Genomic DNA, 21,091 nt, shown 5'->3' with positions numbered 1-21,091 from the left:
CTGTGAGCTCATAGAAATACTTTCACTTAATCTAGAGCATAATTACTTTAGCTTCAACAATAAACGGTACCAACAACATGATGGTTTGGCAATGGGAAGTAGCTTATCTGGGATATTGGCTAGCATTTATATCAACCATATAGAACAAAAATTCTTCTCAACCAACCAGCGCATCTCAAACAATATAATCTACTACAGAAGATATGTTGATCATACAATCTTGATTTTTGATGATACAAGCAATGAAATAGATACATTAGCAGTAGATCTAAGCAAAATGCACAAAAATATTAAATTCGCAGTTGAACATGAAACTAACAAAAGCATTAACTTTATTGACCAGAAAATTTGCAAAAGTGACATTAAACGTCAATTTAGTATTTACAGAAAACCTACCACCACAGATGTCAGTATTGACAACTCAACTTGAAACCCCCATCAACAAAACATGGCATATTTCAGAACGATGCTACAAAGAATTAAAAAATGCCAATGAGTGAAACAGACCAACAAAATGAAATCAATATAATTAAAGCAGTTGCTTATAAAAATGGATATAAAACCACAATTATAGAAAAACTCCACATCAAAGTGCAGACAAAAACCACAGACCCACTTCACAGCAGTCACTTCAAGCCAAATCAGTGTGCCACAGAAGCCAAACCTAAATATGCTACTCTCCCATACATAGGCCCACTTTCATACCAAATAGCAAACTTATTTAAAAAGAAAAATATCACAATCAGCTTTTCCACAAATAATAAATTACAACAAAAAGTAATCCACAATGTAAATACCTCCAAGAGTCCCTACCGTAAATCAGGAATATACAAACTCAAATGCGATACATGCCCAAAATTCTACACTGGACAGACAGGCAGAAGTTTTGAAATTAGAGACAAAGAACATATTGATGGTTTAAGACTTGGTAACTTGAACAAATCAGCATTTCCAGCCCATATTGCTGAAGAAAACCATTCAGTGGGAAACATTGAGGACAACTTAAAAATTATACATCTAGCAGAAAAAGGAGCCACTATGAACATATTAGAAGAAATAGAAATACACACACACACAAACAGCACCCTAGACTATACCCTTAATGAACAAACAGAGTTAGCTAACACCCCTTCCTGAAAAATTTCCAAAAATTATTTTCCAACCTCCAAAGAAAATAATATTAGTACACCTATCTGCAGATCAAGTAGCAATTTTATATGCTACTATAATTCCTATGATGCTAAATGTGATTAAATGATACGCTATTTTACCTGTACAGTACTATATATATACATATATTATAAAAAAACAATTTAAAAAATAAAAAATAAGTAACTTTATAATCAATTTAACAGCATCAACTCAAAAATTCAATGTCTCTGTACTAGTGTAAGAGGTACTGAAAGTAAATTTGTATCTTATTGTGAGCTGCACAGATAAGCCACTGTAAAAGAGTGCTCAACCGTTTCAGCGGGGACACAGTAACGCCTGAAAGAGCAGAACAGCTAGATGTGGAGGCTAACACAACAGCCTCCGTGAGCAATTCTGCTGGCGATATAAAAAGTAGTGGTAGACAATTTAATAAAAGTGAGCAGTTAATAAATGCACCTGACAATGGCCACACTGTCGCTTGACGAAGTATTTTGCTCGTTGGACACTGATATCGGGTGGTACGACCGTGGATTATTCTGTAGGCGTACAATATGCTGGTGCAGTAAAGCACACGCTGTTAATGCGGAACTTGTTCGTAGGAGGGCCACCTCAGAGTGTGGCCGCGGAAGTGCGGCTTTAGTAGCTGAGAGCTGCGGTCGTCGCCACCCTCGCCGCCGCGGAGTGTAAGTGATGTGCTTAAATTATGATAACTGATGCGCCGTACCGAGCAGGGAAGAAGAACTTCCCGAGTGGAGTGCCGCCAAATTCCAGGAGTTGAAAATGAGAACCTCGGAGAACGGCGAAGATAATTATTTCTACTTAATTAATGAAGACAGAGCAAGTGGAATAAATTAAAATATCGATTACGGAGGCAATTTATCAACTTGAATAACAGCTCCGCCGGTAGAATGGACGCCCAGTTCACGTATAACAAATTCTTATTTGCCTCTGTTTGTTCTGAGGGGGAGAAGGCTGCTCGGGCGTGGGAGGCTGGCGAGTTAATATTCAGGGGGCGCCGAGACACCGGCATCCTCTGTGCGGCGGCGCAGCAAACAAATCCCCGAGCCCGGCCCGCTGCAGCAGAGGAGCACCAATGCGGCGTTTCTGTCCCAGCAGCCGTTACGGATTTTGGCAACCGAATTTCCGGTGTATTTATATAAATCTCCTGTAAGTCCCTCTGGAAAGTCGCTAAAAGCAGATAAATTTAATAATGACACGATACAGAAGCATTTCTTATCTTGTTCCAATTAATACGTAGTATTTGTCATATACATGGTGTTACAAAAAGGTACGGCCAGACTTTCAGGAAACATTCCTCACACACAAATAAAGAAAAGATGTTATGTGGACATGTGTCCGGAAACGCTTAATTTCCATGTTAGAGCTCATTTTAGTTTGTTCTTCCACCTACGCTCAATGGAGCACGTTATCATGATTTGGTTCAAATGGCTCTGACCACTATGGGCCGAAGTGGCCGTGCGGTTAAAGGCGCTGCAGTCTGGAATCGCAAGACCGCTACGGTCGCAGGTTCGAATCCCGCCTCGGGCATGGATGTTTGTGATGTCCTTAGGTTAGTTAGGTTTAACTAGTTCTAAGTTCTAGGGGACTAATGACCTCAGCAGTTGAGTCCCATAGTGCTCAGAGCCATTTGAACCATTTTGCGACTGTAGCGGTCGCGCGGTTCCAGACTGAAGCGCCCAGAACCGCTCGGCTACACCGGCCGGCTATCATGATTACATACGGGATACTGTACCTGTGCTGCTAGAACATGTGCCTTTACAAGTACGACACAACATGTGGTTAATGCACGATGGCGCTCCTGCACATTTCAGTCGAAGTGTTCGTACGCTTCTCAACAACAGATTCGGTGACCGATGGATTGGCAGAGGCGGACCAATTCCATGGCCTCCATGCTCTCCTGACCTCAACCCTCTTGACTTTCATTTATGGGGGTATTTGAAAGATCTTGTCTACGCAACCCCGGTACCAAATGTAGAGACTCTTCGTGCTCGTATTGTGGACGGCTGTGACACAATACGCCATTCTCCAGGGCTGCGTCAGCGCATCACGGATTCCATGCGACGAAGGGTGGATGCATGTATTCTCGCTAACGGAGGACATTTTGAACATTTCCTGTAACAAAGTCTTTGAAGTCACTCTGGTACGTTCTGTTGCTGTGTGTTTCCATTCCATGATTAATGTGATTTGAAGAGAAGTAATTAAATGAGCACTAACATGTAAAGTAAACGTTTCCGGACACATGTCCACGTAACATATTTCCTTTCTTTGTGTGTGAGGAATGCCTCCTGAAAGTTTGGCCGTACCCTTTTGTAACACCATATATATATATATATATATATATATATATATATATATATATATATATATGTGTGTGTGTGTGTGTAGAAAGTTTCACACTTCTATAGAATCAAGAGGGCACTTAATACATCAAGATTACATGGGAACCCATTTCTGGAAACGTCATCCGAAGACGCTGCAGGACGTCGAAGCTATAGCGCCGGAGTCTGTACATGTGTGTCATATTCAGGGTGGTCCATTGATAGAGACTGGGCCAAATATCTCAGGAAATAAGCATCAAACGAAAAAACCACAAAGAACGCAACTCGCCTAGCTTGAAGGAATCCAGATGGCGCTATCGTCGACCCGCTAGATGGCGCTACCATAGGTCAAACGGATATGACCTGCGTTTTTTAAAATAAAAACCCCCATTTTTATTACATATTTGTATAGTACGTAAAGAAATATGAATGTTTTAGTTGGACCACCTTTTCCGCTTTGTGATAGATGGTGCTGTAATAGTCACAAACATACGGCTCACAATTTTAGACGAACAGTTGGTAACAAGTAGGTCTTTTAAATTAAAATACAGAACGTAGGTACGTTTGAACACGTTATTTCGGTTGTTCCCATGCGATACATGTACCTTTGTGAACTGATCATTTCTGAGAACGCATGCTGTTACAGCGTGATTACCTGTAAATACCACATTAACCCAATAACTGCTCAAAATGATGTCCGTCAACCTCAATGTATTTGGCAATACGTGTAACGACATTCCTCTCAACAGCGAGTAGTTCGCCTTCCGTAATGTTCGCACATGCATTGACAATGCTCTGACGCATGTTGTTCAGGCATTGTCGGTAGATCACGGTAGCAAATATCCTTCAACTTTCTCCACAGAAAGAAATCCGGGGACGTCAGATCCGGCGAACGTGCGGGCCATGGTATGGTGCTTCGACGACCAATCCACCTGTCATCAAATATGCTATTCAATACCGCTTCAACCGCACGCGAGCTATGTGCCGGGCATCTATCACGTTGGAAGTACATCGCCATTGTGTCATGCAGTGAAACATCTTGTAGTAACATAGGTAGAACATTACATTGCACCATTTAGATGGTCATCGATAAAATGGGGGCCAGTTATCCTTCCTCCCATAATGCCGCACCATACATTAACCCGCCAAGGTCGCTGATATTCCACTTGTCGCAGCCATCGTGGATTTTCTGCTGCCCAATAGTGCATATTATGCCGGTTTACGTTGCCGCTGTTGGTGAATGACGCTTCGTCGCTAAATAGAACGCGTGCAAAAAATCTGTCATCGTGCCGTAATTTCTCTTGTGCCCAGTAGCAAGACTGTACTAGACGTTCAAAGTCGTCGCCATACAATTCCTGGCGCATAGAAACGTGGTACGGGTGCAATCGATGTTGATGTAGCATTCTCAGTGCCGACGTTTCTGAGATTCCCGATTCTCGCGCAATTTGTCTGCTACTGATGTGCGGATTAGCCGCGACAGCATCTAAAACACTTACTTGGGCATCATAATTGGTTGCAGGTCGTGGTTGGCGTTTCACACGTGGCTGAACACTTCCTGTTTCCTTACGTAACTATCCGGCGAACAGTCCGGACACTTGGACGATGTCGTGCAGGATACCGAGCAGCATACATAGCACACGCCCGTTGGGAATTTTGATCACAATAGCGATACATCAACACGATATCGACCTTTTCCGGAATTGGTAAACGGTTCTTTTTAACACGGGTAATGTATCACGAAGCAAATACCGTCTTCACTGGCTTAATGTTGCGTTATACCACTCACTTACAGCGCCATCCATCACAAAGCGAAAAAAGTGGTCCAACTAGAACATTCATATTTATTTACGTACTACACGAATATTTAAAAAAAAAACCGCAGTTTATATCCGTTTGACCTATGGGAGCGCCATCTAGCGGGCCAATCAAAGCACCATCTGGTTTCCCCCTTCAAGCTAGACGAGTTTCCTTCTTGGTAGTTTTTCGTTTGATGCATATTTCGTGAGATATTTGGCCCGTTCACTATATGTATGTATGTGTGTGTGTGTGTGTGTGTGTGTGTGTGTGTGTGCGTAGAAAGTTTCACAACTGATGTCACACACTTCTAGAGGTTTCAGAATGGACTTAATACATCAAGATTACATGGGAACCCATGTCTGGAAACGTCATCCAAACACGCTACAGCACGTCGAAGTTATGGCGCCGGAGCCTGAAAATTTATGTCATATATAGGGTGATTCTCTGACGCGGTTGCAAATTGTCTGGGATGATGGAGAGGGTAAAATGTATCAGCCTGAGATAAGTGTCCCCGTACCGGAAACTAAAGAGTTATTATCGAAAACCCTTCTGATACCTTTGATACTGAAATACATGTACGGGCACTGTCCAAAAGATGGCTCTGAGCACTATGGGACTTAACATCTGTGGTCATCAGTCCCCTAGAAGTTAGAACTAATTAAACCTAACTAACCTAAGGACATCACACACATCCATGCCCGAGGCAGGATTCGAACCTGCGACCGTAGCAGTCACGCGGTTTCGGACTGCGCGCCTAGAACCGCTAGACCACCGCGGCCGGCACGGGCACTGTTGCTGCTAAGGCTGTAGGGTAGCCAACTTCCAGAGGTTCTAAATTTCATAGCTGACGAGTGCTTGTTCATCTTCGCTACTGTGAAACATATTTCGTGTATTGAACAGGTGCTCATACCTCTTAAGGTATGAATTTTGGAGCCCGTGCTTACTGGACATATTTTTCTTAAATGGCTCAGATGGCTCTAAGCACTATGGGACTGAATATCTGAGGTCATCAGTCCCCTAGAGTTAGAACTTCTTAAACCTAACTAACCCAAGTACATCACACACATCCATGACCTAGGCAGGAATCGAAACTGCCACCGTGGCAGCAGCGTGATTACGGACTGAAGCGCCTAGAACCGCTCGGTCACAACGGCCGGTCTTTAACGTCCCGTCGACAACGAGGTTATTAGAGATGGAGCACAAGCTCGGATTCGTGAAGGCTGGGGAATGAAACCGGCTGTGCGCTTTCAAAGGAACCATCCTGGCATTTATCTGAAACTATTTTGGGAAATCACGGAAAAGTTGAATCAGGATGGCCGGAGACACGTTTGAACCGTCGTCCTTCCGTACGCAAGGCCAGTGTGCTAACCATTGCTCCACCTCGCTCGGTAATGGCCCGTAGATGTAGGATAATGTAAAACATACATACTTATTGCAGTTACTTGGATTAATAGCGTTGGCATATTTGCATGTCAGCGCTTAATAAACTCATCTGTAATACGGTATTTATACACATGCTTGAACTGATACGTAATGTATTGTGGTAGCATGACGCCGCCATCTTTCATATACGTGTCATGTTCTCATCTCATTCCGTAACTGAAACAACATTCCTGTGCCACCTGAGACGTGACGCACAGCGGAAATGAGTTTCTTAACCGTCATAATTTAAAAAAAAATACTTACTTTTATGGCAAACATCCTAGATTGTATGATCTGGGCTCATCGCTGCAGGTTTTTTGGGCTCTTCAATTTTTCTGCAACATGTTTTATAGCCCGTAATTTAATTTCGTTGAAAATGCATTTCATACATTGATTGGAATACTCTCTCTCAAATTCTGAAGGTGGCAAGGGTAAAATACAGCGAGCGAAAGACTATTTACAATTCGTACAGAAACCAGATGGCAGTTATAAGAGTCGAGGGACATGCAAGGGAAGCAGTGGTTGGGAAGGGGGTGAGACAGGTTCGTAGCCTCTCCCCGACGTTGTTTAATCTGTATATTGAGCAAGCAGTAAAGGAAACAAAAGAAATATTCGGAGTAGGTATTAAAATCCATGGAGAAGAAATAAAAATTTTGAGGTTCGCCGATGACGTTGTAATTCTGTCGGAGACAGCAAAGGACTTGTAAGAGCAGTTGAACGGAATGGACAGTGTCTTGAAAGGAGGATATAAGATGAACATCAACAAAAGCAAAACGATGGTAATGGGATGTAGTCGAAATATGTCGGGTGCTGTTGAGGGAAGTAGATTAGGAGATGAGACACTTAAAGTAGTAAAGGAATTTTGCTATTTGGGGAGGAAAATAAGTGATGATGGTCGACGTAGAGAGGATATAAAATGTAGACTGGCAATGGCAAGGAAAGCGTTTCTGAAGAAGAGAAATTTGTTAACATCGAGTATAGATTTAAGCATCAGGAAGTAGTTTCTGAAAGTATTTGTATGGAGTGTAGCCATGTATGGATGTGAAACAAGGATGATAAATAGTTTGGACAAGAAGAGAATAGAAGCTTTCGAAATGTGGTGCTGCAGAAGAACGCTGAAGATTAGATGAGTAGATCACATAACTAATGAGGAGGTACTGAATAGGATTGGGGTTAAGAGGAGTTTGTGGCACAACTGGACTAGAAGAAGGGATCGGTTGGTAGGACATGTTCTGAGGCATTAAAGGATCACCAATTTAGCATTGGAGGGCAGTGTGGTGGGTAAAAATCGTAGAGAGAGACCAAGAGATGCATACACTAAGCAGATTCAGAAGGATGTAGGCTACAGTACGTACTGGGAGATAGAAGAAGCTTGCACAGGATAAAGTAGCGTGGAGAGCTGCATCAAACCAGTCTCAGGACTGAAGACCACAACGACAACAACATCAAAAAAAGTTTTGCATCACTTCGGTTTCTAGAGTTCCCGAAACTGTACAGAAACTGGTAATAGAGATTTAAAAAAACATCATCTCCGCCCTTTTCATTGCTCATGAAAACCACACATTGCATGTTGTACCACCATAAAGCGAGAACTTCAGAGGTGGTGGTCTTGATTGCTGTACACACCGGTACCTCTAATTCCCAATAGCACGTCCTCTTGCATTGATGCTGTGTTCGTTGTGGCATACTGTCCACAAGTTCATCAATGGACTGTTGGTCCAGATTGTCCCACTCCTCAACGGTGATTCGGCATAGAACGCTCAGAGTGTTTGGTGGGTCACGTCGTCCATAAACAGCCCCTCTCTATCTATCCCTGTTCGATAGGGTTCATGTCAGGAGAACATGCTAGCCACTCTTGACGACCGATGGCGTTATCCTGAAGGAAGTCATTCACAAGATGTGCATGATGGGGGAGCGAATTGTCGTCCGTGAAGACGAATGCCTCGCCAATAAGCTGACGATATGGTTGCACTATCAGTCAGAGGATGGCATTCACGTATGGTACAGCTCTTACGGCGCCTGCCATGACCACCAGCGGCGTACGTCGGCCCCACATAATGCCACCCCAAAACAGCAGGGAACTTCCACCTAGCTGCACCCGCTGGATGTTGTGTCAAATGCATTCAACCTGACCGGCTTTTCTCCAAACACGTCTCCGACAATTGTCTGGTTGAAGGATTATGCGACACTCATCAGTGAAGAGAACGAGATGACAATCCCGATCGGTCCATTCGGCATGTCGTTGGGCCCATCTGTACAGCACTGCATGGTGTCGTGGTTACAAAGATGGACCTTGTAATGTACGTCGGGAGTGAAGTTGCGCATCATGCAGCCTACTGCGCACAGTTTGAGTCGTAACACGACGCCCTGTGACTGCTTCAAAAAGCATTATTCAGCATGGTGGCGTTGCTGTCAGGGTTCCTCCGAGCCATAATCCGTAGGTAGCGGTCATCCCCTGCAGTCGTAGCCCTTGGGCGGCCTAAGCGAGGCATGTCGTTGACAGTTCCTGTCTCTGAGTATCTCCTTTATGTTCGAACAACATCGCTTTGGTTCACTCCGAGGGGCCTGGACACTTCCCTTGTTGAGAGCCCTTCTTGGCACAAAGTAACAATGCGAACGCGATCGAACCGCAGTATTGACCGTCTAGGCATGGTTGAACTACAAGACGAGGCATATACCTCCTTCCTGGTGGGATGATTGTAACTGATCGGCTGTCTGACCCCCTCAGTCTAATAGGCACTCCTCATGCATGGTTGTTTATGTTTTTGGGCGGGTTTAGTGACATCTCTAAACACTGAAAGGGACTTTTTCTGTGATACAATAGGCGTAGTCAACGTCTATCTTCAGGAGTTCTGGGAACAGGAGTGATGCAAACCTTTTTTTGATGTGTGTATATTTCATCTCCTTTCGTCAGTCATAGGTCCCACGATGCTCTCTCCACCTCTTTAAGCTAGTGTTTTTGCTCCGGTCCTAGGGGAAATCTGTTATTCAGTCAGTGGCATATCTGGATGTCTCCCTAGCGAATTCGTCCTCCTCGCTTAGACCTCCGGACTGGCCGAGGCGTCGGATATCGTCTTCTCTCACGCAGTGAACACCCTTCTCGTAACCTCACAGTGAGGCTTTAGAGAATTCTTTTAAAATTCTGTGTGCTCATCTCATACAGGGTGAAGCAGTCAAACTGAAAGATTTGAGGACTGGCTGGTTGCTAAGTTGTGGGGTTTTATGGACGGAATGCTCGACCCTTGGCGTGTATACTGGTCGAATTTTTTGTAGAAATTGCCATTTATATAGTTATAGCATTTTTTGCTAGCTAAAGAATGGATAATGGCTAAAAAACCAGAACCAGTTGTGAAACGAAGGAAAAGTGTAAACAAATAAGAGGCTAATTGGGGAAATGGCACATTCATTCTGCAAATTTATGGCAGTGGTACACCTAGAAATAGTGTGACATGCGTATTTATTGCTGGATGGAGTTTCAGTACCAAGGGAGCAAAATGGAAATCAACCGTAACTTCTTCTGGTTCAATGACAATCAGTTCACGTGTAATAGCCCCATCACACCGATACTAATCCAGTGCTCTACTTAGTCAACCGGAAACAAGAAGTCACTGAGCACGAGATACAGATAATATTTGATTTACGTCGTAGAATCCTGCCTGCTTTTCTTTCAAGCAACAACAACGGGTATTCATCCGTCGGTAAACCGCTGCCCATATGTATTATCAGACCAGAAGTTCACAGGTTATCGGGCTTTCAACGTATGTATTCAAACACAGAAACATAATTCGCTGAAGTGAGTTGTAAATTACCCTCGTCTAAATTACCTCTGGACATTATCTGCGGCGTTCGCGCTACACTGGGTGCGCGTTCCATTGCACGAGATCGGAATGAGGGTTGTGCCGCCATTTGGAATTACGTTTATGATACTCGGGTTATTTCAAATGCCACTTCAGAAGTGCGACGGGTGTTACAATAGTTGGAACAAATAAAAACGAGGTAACTTTATATGAGTAGTTGCGATTAAGGTCCACCTTGACGCAATGATCAATAAATAGTAAAAGTAAAATCTACACCTACATCTGACGTGTGGATGTCACTGCACGGTGTGTGGGGAAGGATAGCAGCAGCACAAGAACTAAATTGTTACTTTTCTTTCCAATCTGTCCCGGAGAGACTATTGCGCTCATCTGTTTGAGCACGAACTCCCACTTCACCTTTCGGGTTATTACATTAGATGTTGGTTTCTTTCCTTAAACATTGACAGACGTGGGCTCTCGGAATATTTTGAATGTGCCTCTCCATTACGCATGACACCTTCCTTGCACGGCCTCCTACCGCACGTTATTACCGTTTGGGTATCAGGACGCATCATTTTGAAAATCTGAAAACAGCTATAAAACCGAAGTTTAGACCACATACGCTACACTTCTCTTCTTGGCTAATATAGTACCGCTGCAAAAGACGGCCGAAACGTGGTTTATGAAGTTTATAATTTTCATAAAGATGTGGTCTACTACTCAGTAGCGTTTTATTCAAATTACCACCGGCGCTGGGAGCGTCCGCACTCGCGTCTGGTGTAGTTAAGCACCTCTGTGACACTTTAGTCCAGACTAAACAAATTCGTATCGAGCCGTGCAGCTGATCTCCGGATTTTGTGTGTCTCTTCCGTAGTCCGACGTCGTTTTAGTTCCATACCTAAGAGCAATAGTGAAGAAATGGTAGAACGAGACTTTTCCTAGAGGCTTCTTTTATGTAGAAATTAGATTTCCTTTACAATTCTTCCAAAAATGTTGACTGTGGAATATGATTTGCCCACGACAATCTTAATATGCTCAGAATAAATCTCTCACTCTGAGTGTCCATCGATACATTCAGGCAGCTGAAAACTGTGTGCTGGATCGAGACTCAAACCCAGAAATTTATCTTTCGTGGGGAATGCTGTAATGCCACGTCCGCTACTTGGCCGATGGAGACAGGTTTCGATGGCAGGCAACGAACACCGCCTAACTCCATCTGTCTACGAAAACTAGTAAATCCAGTGATCAATAACTACATAATCAAAGAGAGATGTAAAAGTGTGTGGAGTTCCCCAATCTGTCAGTAACTACGCTTCTACTGTAGAACTATACACGTAACAAGTTTCGGCGTCACTTGTATTATTTTTATTTTCTTACTGACTTTGGTTTACCCGCAAAATTTAACAAAATGGAGTTAGGAGGTTTTCATTGCCTACCGTCTGTTGCGGCCACATGTAGTAAGTGTTGCTTCACGCAGTGGAGAATGGCAAAACAGAGGCACGCCGGCGACCGAGGCGTTGCAAAATAGGCAGGCACAGATAGCCTTGCTGACAGCAGCAGTCTAACAACAGGCTGACGCAAGGACGCACACAGACCGAGCGCCGAGCAAAGCCTGGAGAATGCCGAGTAAGGGGAAGTGAGGCCAGCACGCTAAGTTACGCTGCACTATACTGCGGGAGTAATAACAAAAAGCTACCACCGAGGGTAAAAAAGTCCTCCTACCGGATATAAATAGTGGAGCGCAGGCAGCAACAGACAGAAGCCATTAGGAAGCAGCTCGGATCTGAGGACGGACGTGGTCCGTGTCCGAATGTTCAATCTTCGTAGGTGACGATTCCGGAAGTCTGTTCTAGCTCGCAGGAGTCATACGTTCGCCGCCAGATGTCATCTTCAGCTCTGGAGGTCAGCCCGAGTTCGGTCGGCACCATGGCTGAGTAACTACAGCGAGAACTTCCTGCAGGACCGCCGCAGCGCGGTCTTGGTCACAGGCGCCGCCGGGGACTGATGCTCGGACTTCACAGCAACCCGGCCCACGGCGCGAGGTCCGTCCATGATGGGACCTTGCGGACATCGCGAGTGACGGCTTCCCAGCTGCCGGTGCAGGAGGGGTCGGCAGCTAACCTCACGGCGAAGCAGCTCCCTGGACGTGCCCTTACTGGGGCGCTGAGCGGCGACGAGTTCATCCTGGCTTCAGCGGAGCACTGGCGGCCAGAGGCTCCCGAGTGCGATCAGCGCCGCGCGTTGCGCGCATTGTCGGAGAACCTACACAGCAACAGCCAGGCGGAGGGATCCGCAGGGCTAGGCAACGACGACGAGGGAGAAATTGTAAAGAAAGTTCAATAAATAATTGTAAAACTCCACGCCGTCTCAGTCTTTGGCACAGCCACTGTGTCTGCTGCTAACAAGTGGTGCAGAAGCGATAACAAGTGGTGTCAGAAGTGGGATTCGAACCCACGCCCACAAATGTAAATGGATGTTGATGATGCTAAGTGGGAGGACGTTGTCGAAGGCTGTGTGATGGGGTGCCAGATGGTTTCCGCTACATTTTGAAAGTCCCAAGCGACTGGAAAAAGGTGACTTCTGTACATAAGGAGGATAAAAGTACAGATCCGCAAAGTTGCTGACAAACATTCTTACATCGGTTTGCTGTAGAACTCTTATGTAGATTGTAAGTCGAAAATATTAAATCCTCTTAAAAGGAAAAGCTTACATTCTCCAATCAGCATGGATTTAGAAATCATCGCTCGTACGAAACTCAACTTGCCCTTGATTCGCACAATATACTACTTACTTTTGGATGATGACCTACATACAGATTCCATACTCCTAGATATCGAAAAGCGTTTGAAACTGTGCCACACTGCAGGCTGGTAACCGAGATCCGAGTATACGGAATAGTTTTCAGATGCGAGAGGCCTCGAAGACGTTTTAAGCAATGGAACCCTTTCTTTAAGTCGTCTTGGACGACGACTGTCCGTAGGAATCAAGAGTGTCACCAGGAGAGCCCCATGGACGTGTAACAGGTCCGCTCTTGTGCTCTACATACACAACGGATCTGACGGATACGGTGAACAGCAATGTGCGACTGTTTACTGATGGCACTGTAGTGTACAGGAAAGTGTCGTATTTGAGTGTAGCAGGAATCGACATGGCGTAAAAGGAATTTATATTAGCTGTGAGGAATGGTAAATTACTCGAATTGTAGGGGACTGTTATGTTACAATGCAATATTGTATGTATGTATGTATTAAACCAGGGACCTAGAAACGACGGAGAGGCTTCCTCCCGCCGTAGCCCTCAGTGGTTCACAACCCCACATCATGCCAAAGCAGTACACCTACCCTACCGCCGCCCCACAACGAACCCAGGGTTATTGTGCGGTTTGGCCCGCAGTGGACCCCTGTGGGAATGTCTCATACCAGACGAGTGTAACCCCAGATGTTAGCATGGCAGAATAACTATGGTGTACGCGTACTTGGAGACGGTGTTTGAGCAGCAATGGTTCAAATGGCTCTGAGCACTATGGGACTCAACTTCTGAGGTCATTAGTTCCCTAGAACTTAGATCTACTTAAACCTAACTAACCTAAGGACATCACACACATCCACGCCCGAGGCAGCATTCGAACCAGCGACCGTAGCGGTCGCGCGGTTCCAGACTGTAGCGCCTAGAACCGCTCGGCCATACCGGCCGGCTTTGAGCAGCAATTACCGACACAGTGTAACTGAGGTGGAACAAGGGAAACCTGCCCGTATTCGCCGAGGTACATGGAAAACCGCCTTAAAAACCATCCACGGACTGGCCAACCCACCGAACCTTGACACTAATCGGCCAGGCGGATTCATGCCGGGTACTGCGTCGCCTTCCCGCTCGGGAAGCAGCGCGTTAGACAGCGCGGTTAGCCGGGCGGGCGAATGCAATATTATTGCTGTGGTGCTTCACACAGTTACCTATACTCAACGTCAAAACCAAAGTTCCGCAACTGGTAAGTCAAATGGCTCTGAGCACTATGGGACTTAACTTCCGAGGTCATTAGTTCCCTAGAACTTAGATCTACTTAAACGTAACTAACCTAAGGACGTCACACACATCCATGCCCGAGGCAGGATTCGAACCTGCGACCGTAGCGGTCACGCGGTTCCAGACTGTAGCGCCTAGAACCGCTCGGCCACTCCGGCCGGCTAACTGGTAAGTCGTGGCACACTTAGGTGCCAACACAACGTGAAGGGTGTGACACGAACATTTACATATAATTGAAAGAAACTAAGCAATGTAGAATCTTGATATACTGCGAATTTATGTCGTTTCAAATGAATTAAATGTAATTTCTTTCCTTCGACTTTAAGTAAGAGAGTGCTAGTTTATTCTCAAATTATTCATACATTCTGATAACTGTTATTTTTTCAAAAATATTTAACGTAATTTTTGACTGAATATTTTTGATATATTTTGAGTATTACCTTAAGTTACTTGGTTTCTCTCCTGTGCCACTACACCTATTACGCCACCAGGGTTAGAGTACTTTGTAACACCTCATCTTTTGTGTACAGCTGACTTTACGTGCATTTTCCCAAAAGTCCGGGGCTTATGAGAGAGGTCCCTGACTCTTTATTTTTATTATCCTGTTATTCATTGCTCCAGGTTGTAGCCGCTTCTTAAACTTTGTTGCTCCTTTCCTTCGCCATATATTTTCAGAAAACAATAGAATATTTCATTTATTTATTTAATCACTCAAGATTAGGTGCATCAGACCCTGTCTGGCACCTACTCATGCGTTCTACATATTTTTCGCTGCATACATCACAGTTAGCATCTTATACTAAATTTAGAAAAATAAAAATAACAGTAGTAGCCGGCCGTAGTGGCCGAGCGGTTCTAGTCGCTACAGTCTGGAACCGCGCGACCGCTACGGTGCAGGTTCGAATCCTGCCTCGGGCATGGATGTGTGTAATGTACTTAGGTTAGTTCTAGGGGACTAATGACTACAGCAGTTGAGTCCCATAGTGCTCAGAGCCTTTGAACAGTAGTAAAGACAAGAAAAATACACACACAGATTATATTCTTACATGATAAATATTATAATAATTAGAGGTTAGATTAAGGTAGGTTCTTAATAACGATTACAAACAGCAATGGACATGGGAAAAGGGTTGGACAAGGAAGGAAAAGATGAATGTGAAGACACGTAGTTAAGGAATTTGTGGCAGAAAGTAGCGTGTTTCATAGAGAAAGAACGAAAAGTAGTATAACTGGGAGGACATAGAATCATTAGCTTTGTTTTTTTGACAGAGGAGAAGTTGTTCATGTACGTCAGTGTTGGGGAAGCACTACGAGTATGTCAGGAGGAAATACTGCAATTTTTTCTTAAAAGTATCAAGACGTTATGTCCGAGAGGCCGAACAGCAGTGATAACGAGGGAGTTTGCAAATGTTTTGGCTTCATTAAACAGTAAAGCTAGAATACTAGATAGGTGCGACCTTGTGTTTACGTTATGATTGCACGAGAGATGTTTAATCTCTGAGGCGAGCTACTCGAGTATAATCGCACTAAGGGGGTGGTGAAGTAGCCATAGCGTTTGGTAGTCCTGTAACGTGTTTGGCCGCAAGCACCCTACATCCTGACTGCGTGTATGAAGCACTGACGTGGTCACATCGACGAATGGTGCAGGTGCAACGCACACAAGCATCCACTGTTAGCTCTAGACCTCTTGTGTTTTCACTAGTTTTAGCATGCTAAATTACATGACGATAATATAGGTTCGGTAGAGTGCATGATTGTATGGGTTTGGTTTCTCATTCTGTGGAAGTACGTTCCAGAAATCTCTCGGCGTGTGGCGACAGTATTCTTTGCCCAATGTAAATGCTCATCCGAAATTACACCATAGATCTTCACTGCTTTCTGATACGATATTGCGATTCCGGCATGTTGAATGAGGGGCAACTGATAGCGGAATTCTAGACTTATTAATTTTTGACGGGATGCTAAGATTACTTGTGACCTTTTTGCATTTAGTTTAAGTCCGAAGTTTTTCGCCCATGTTACCACAAAGACAAATCATCATTCATCTGCTCAATCGCAATATTTACGTCCTGAGGTCGGGTAATTAGGTAGAGTTGGAGGTCATCGACATAGAAATGATATTTACAGGGCAACATACTTTATGAAACATCATTGACATACAAGCAAAGCAAAAGTGGGCCTAATCACTCCTGAAAAAATGTTTCCAGCACGATCTTTCATTCTCACAGAAAAAACTTCACTATCTGTTTTTCAAGTAGCTCTCAAACTGCTTCAGGGTACTGTATGAGGAATTTATATGTCGCATTTTTCCGACGAAAATATCAAAGCTGATTTAGACGAACCACTGTAAAGCAACATGAAACTGAAGTGGCACAAGATAAATGGACAGCCGCGCAGGATTAGCCGAGCTGTCTAAGGCGCAGTCATAGAATGTGCGGCTGGTCCTGGCGGAGGTTCGAGTCCTCCCTCGGGCATGGGTGTGTGTGTTTGTCCTTAGGATAATTTAGGTTAAGTAGTGTGTAAGCTTAGGGACTGATGACCTTAGCAGTTAAGTCCCATAAGATTTCACACACATTTTTGATAAATGGCCACCTTTGGTTTATTGAGAAAATCATGGGAAACTGTAGTTCAGGTACGAAGTAGAACAGAATACTTGTACATTCGATCCTTGTGTGCAATTGGAATGTTTGCGATACATATACATCGGATCGAAGGAAGACATCGAAGTAATTCAGACGCTTGCTCAAAATGGCTCTGAGCACTATAGGACTTAATTTCGGAGGTCGTCAGTCCCCCAGAACGTAGTACTTAAACCTAACTAACCTAAGGACATCACACACATCCATGCCCGAGGCAGGATTCGAACCTGCGACCGTAGCGGTCGCGCGGTTCCAGACTGTAGCGCCTAGAACCGCTCGGCTACACCGGCCGGCTCAGACGCGTCCTATTAGATTTGTTACTGATAGGTTCGACTAAAATGCGAGTATTACAGAAATGTACTATCAACTCAAATGAGAATCCCTGGAGTGTATAAAATGTTCTTTGCGCGAAACAATACGGAGAAAGTTTAGAGAGGCGTCATTTGCAACAGAATGTGGAATGATTCTACTGCCATCAGCATACATGTCGCATAAGGATCGTGAAGACAAGGTAAGAGAAATCAGAGCTTTTGCGGAAACATGTAGATAATCGTTTTCCCTTTGCTCCATGTGCGAGTGGAACAGGAAAGGAAATGAGTAACGACGCTACAGAGTCCCCTCCTCCATGCACTGTTGGTGACTTGCGTATGCAGATGTAGATGGAGGTGGTCTAAGCTGTAACAGCGATTTGTTGACAAAAATAGCAACTTGTCAGAAGAGGAATCATGTTGTACGTCTTACAATAAGCCAACGGATATCTCAAAATGATCGCATCAAAATCAGAAATTCAGTGCTCTTAGAAAGTAACTGTAACACAAAAACTATTTAAGTGGTAACATCTTGCACAAATCAGTGCCTACACAAAGTACAAAAATTAATAGTTCGCAACGATCTTCGCAAACAAGGTGGAAAACCATACATAAGGGTGACAGTTGTCAAAACCATTGACCCTGTATCAGCAGATGGAACACACTCATGCTCAGAAAAAACAGAACACCTTGAACGACTAGGACCTTCATGTTGATAGGTCATGTACAGTAGAATGTTCTACAGAAATGAACAGAATTTCAGTCACCTAAGTTCTGCATGTGTCCTTTTGCCTAGTAGGTATAGGGTCCGCCAAGGGCCCTGGTAACTTGTTCCTTGCTCGAAGGCATCGACGCGTACAAGGCGCGAATGGCCGCCTTTGGTATGGTCATCCATGCTGCATTCATTCCAAAGTTCATTTGTGGTGGTTAGCATTGGGTCACAGCGCTGCACCCGTCATTTCACGATACCCCATACATTTTCGACTGGCGCCGAGTCTGGTGATCTGGCGGGCTACGGAAAAGGCTGTCATCCTGTGACACCAAGAAAGCACGTGCTCATCCAGAAACATGTGGCCGTGCGTTGTCTTGCTGAAAAATAAAGTGTTACCCCACACCATAATGCCTTGAGCTGGCGCTATATGTCTTGTGCGAATGCAGTTACTGTGATGCTGCTCCGGCTGTCTGCTGCGAACCAAAATGTGGCCATCATTTTCAAACAACCAGAACCTGGACTCGTCCGAAAATACTCTCTGATGCCATTCCTGACCCCAGTTACGTCGTTCCGTACACCATTACTATCCAGCAAGTTTCTGCACATTCGCCAAAGATAGGCGGAGCAGTGGACGACTCGCACGTAACCCATGACGTAATAAACGGTGACGGACTGTCACTCCTGATAGCGTAAGATGTGTTACACTGTTCCATTGAGCGCCATAGCCGAGGTGGACGCAGATCTGTCCTGCAGTGCCATTCGGATGAGGTGCCGATCTTCTCTGGATGAGCTCTGCGCCGTGATACCTGACGCATCTCATCGTTTTCTACGGCTTTCCGTGAACCATTCGGCACACACCCGTGGCACTGCCGGAACACTTAGTCCCACATGAGGAGCAATTTCCAGGATGGATGCAACACATTCTCTTATGTCCATGCCGACAATGCGCCCTCTTTCTAACTCACTGATTTGACGATACCGTTCGTGCATCCGTCTGATAAGCATTCAGCATGCCTGTTCAAGTCACACTGATCTATCATGTCAGGTTTATTTCGACAGCGAGAGCCGCAGGATCATTTTACTGGTCAGTGGTGGTGCGCCGTGATGTCAATGTTGACATAGAATTCGTCGGCCAACGTAGTTCAAGTGATAATCCCTTCTGCAGAAAATATTAATGTAGATGTCCTGTGATTATGAACGTCCTATCTTCAGTCGTTCAGGGTGTTCTGTTTTTCTTTCTGAACATGAGTGTACTTTCATTGTTGAGCCAGGATTTAATTATGTCTTATTATGCAAGTGTGTCAGACATCACAATCCTTCGCGTGTACACGGAGCATGGATTCAACAATATGTAACTGTAATGAATTCCTTTCTCCCATTTTATGTACGTATTTGGTACTTGAAGCAGCTGTTATTTGTTTTGTCCTATTATAACGACACATATGAGCTGAACGTACTGCAACTTACGGAAATTCTTAGAACGCCACCGATAAGAGCTCAAAACGCTTGCTCAAATGAAGCACGACATATTTAATAGCAGTTTTATTAATTAAAATGCTTAACAAGTGTGTACAAACTATGTAATTTCATTAGTTATTAATGAACTAGAACGCAAAGGATACAATTTTAATGTTTCTCCCAGAAACACTAAGATGATGGCTTTCAGAGTAAAACAAGTTTTACGATTCAAAGTAGTGCAACATGCTCATATTTACTATTGGAACATAGACTGGAACGTAAGATGCCGGCTTTAACAATATATAAATTTTGCAGTACAGACAGAATATCGCGGCGTAAAGGAAATTCGGGAGGTTGTTTCAATTATTGTCTAGAAGGCGCGCTACTGACGATTGAGGGAGTACACCTAGCATTCTACTTAAAACGAGCTGGTGAAACGAGAGTGGCACGGGAAAAGCGGAAGCGAGTAATTAAAGGGCAAGATTTGGAGCTCTGGAAATTTCATCATCATTTATTGCACGGTACTCCCTACAATGCTGAAAGGTATTCAAACTACAGAGGATGAACGGAAACGGCGAAGTATGGTTTGGTGATAAGCAAGGCCTTCCAAGAGCCGCATGAGACAATGGCGTTGGCGGCCTAGTAGTGCGTTACCGGGACTAGTCCTTGCTAGTTGCTCTAACGTTCACTGAGTGCTACATACCTTGCGAATCGGAATTCACCGTTTTCTTAGAGGGTGAGGCTTGCCAGTGGCCAGCGCCCCTTCAACTTGTCCCAGTGCAAAAGGAGCGGGTTTACTGCGCAGTGCTTGACCACTTCGTAACGGACAGAACTGGGAGGCAGACGTGCCTTCGCAGGAGAGTTATGTAATGCACTAGTATGTGGGAATGAGATATTCACTCTGCAGCGGAGTGTGCGCTGATATGAAACTTCCTGGCAGATTAAAACAGTGTGCCGGGCCGAGACTCGAACTCGGGACCTTTGCCTTACGCGGGCAAGTGCTCTACCAACTGAGCTACCCAAGCACGACTCAAGCCCGTCCTCACAGCAGGAGACGAGGTACTGGCAGAAGTAAAGCTGTGAGGACGGGCCGTGAGTCGTGCTTGGGCAGCTCAGTTGGTAGAGCACTTGCCCGCGTAAGGCAAAGGTCCCGAGTTCGATTCTCGGTCCGGCACACGGTTTTAATCTGCCAGGAAGTTTCAATCGTATGTGGTTCATGTCTTGTATGTGGCTGGTGAGAGTTCGATGATGAAAGTTGGATTAACTGTCGATGGTCAAATGCATACCTACATCTGGTGCAGCCATGCATACTAAGCATAGAGCCGTGGATCGAGATCATTTACCTTATTGTTATGTTGTTGCATGTTAAGAAGCCATTGCTTGTCATCTACTTTGCTTTGCAATTACAGAATCAAGCCCAATGTTTTTAAAGTTGTGTGATAAGTTT

General features: G+C 44.6%; 1 non-coding gene across 1 annotated transcript; it reads right to left on the bottom strand.

Moving 5' to 3' along the window:
* Positions 1–20,595: 20,595 nt before the first annotated feature.
* Positions 20,596–20,670, bottom strand: Trnat-cgu. Its single transcript has one exon. It is a non-coding gene; the product is annotated as a tRNA-Thr (tRNA).
* Between the last annotated feature and the right edge of the window lie 421 nt (positions 20,671–21,091).

This window comes from Schistocerca americana, chromosome 6, assembly GCF_021461395.2.
Source record: "Schistocerca americana isolate TAMUIC-IGC-003095 chromosome 6, iqSchAmer2.1, whole genome shotgun sequence".
In the NCBI taxonomy this organism is placed as follows: Eukaryota; Metazoa; Arthropoda; class Insecta; order Orthoptera; family Acrididae; genus Schistocerca; species Schistocerca americana.
The sequence above is the reverse complement of the archived record's forward strand: the minus strand, read 5'-3'. Positions and strand labels throughout refer to the sequence as shown.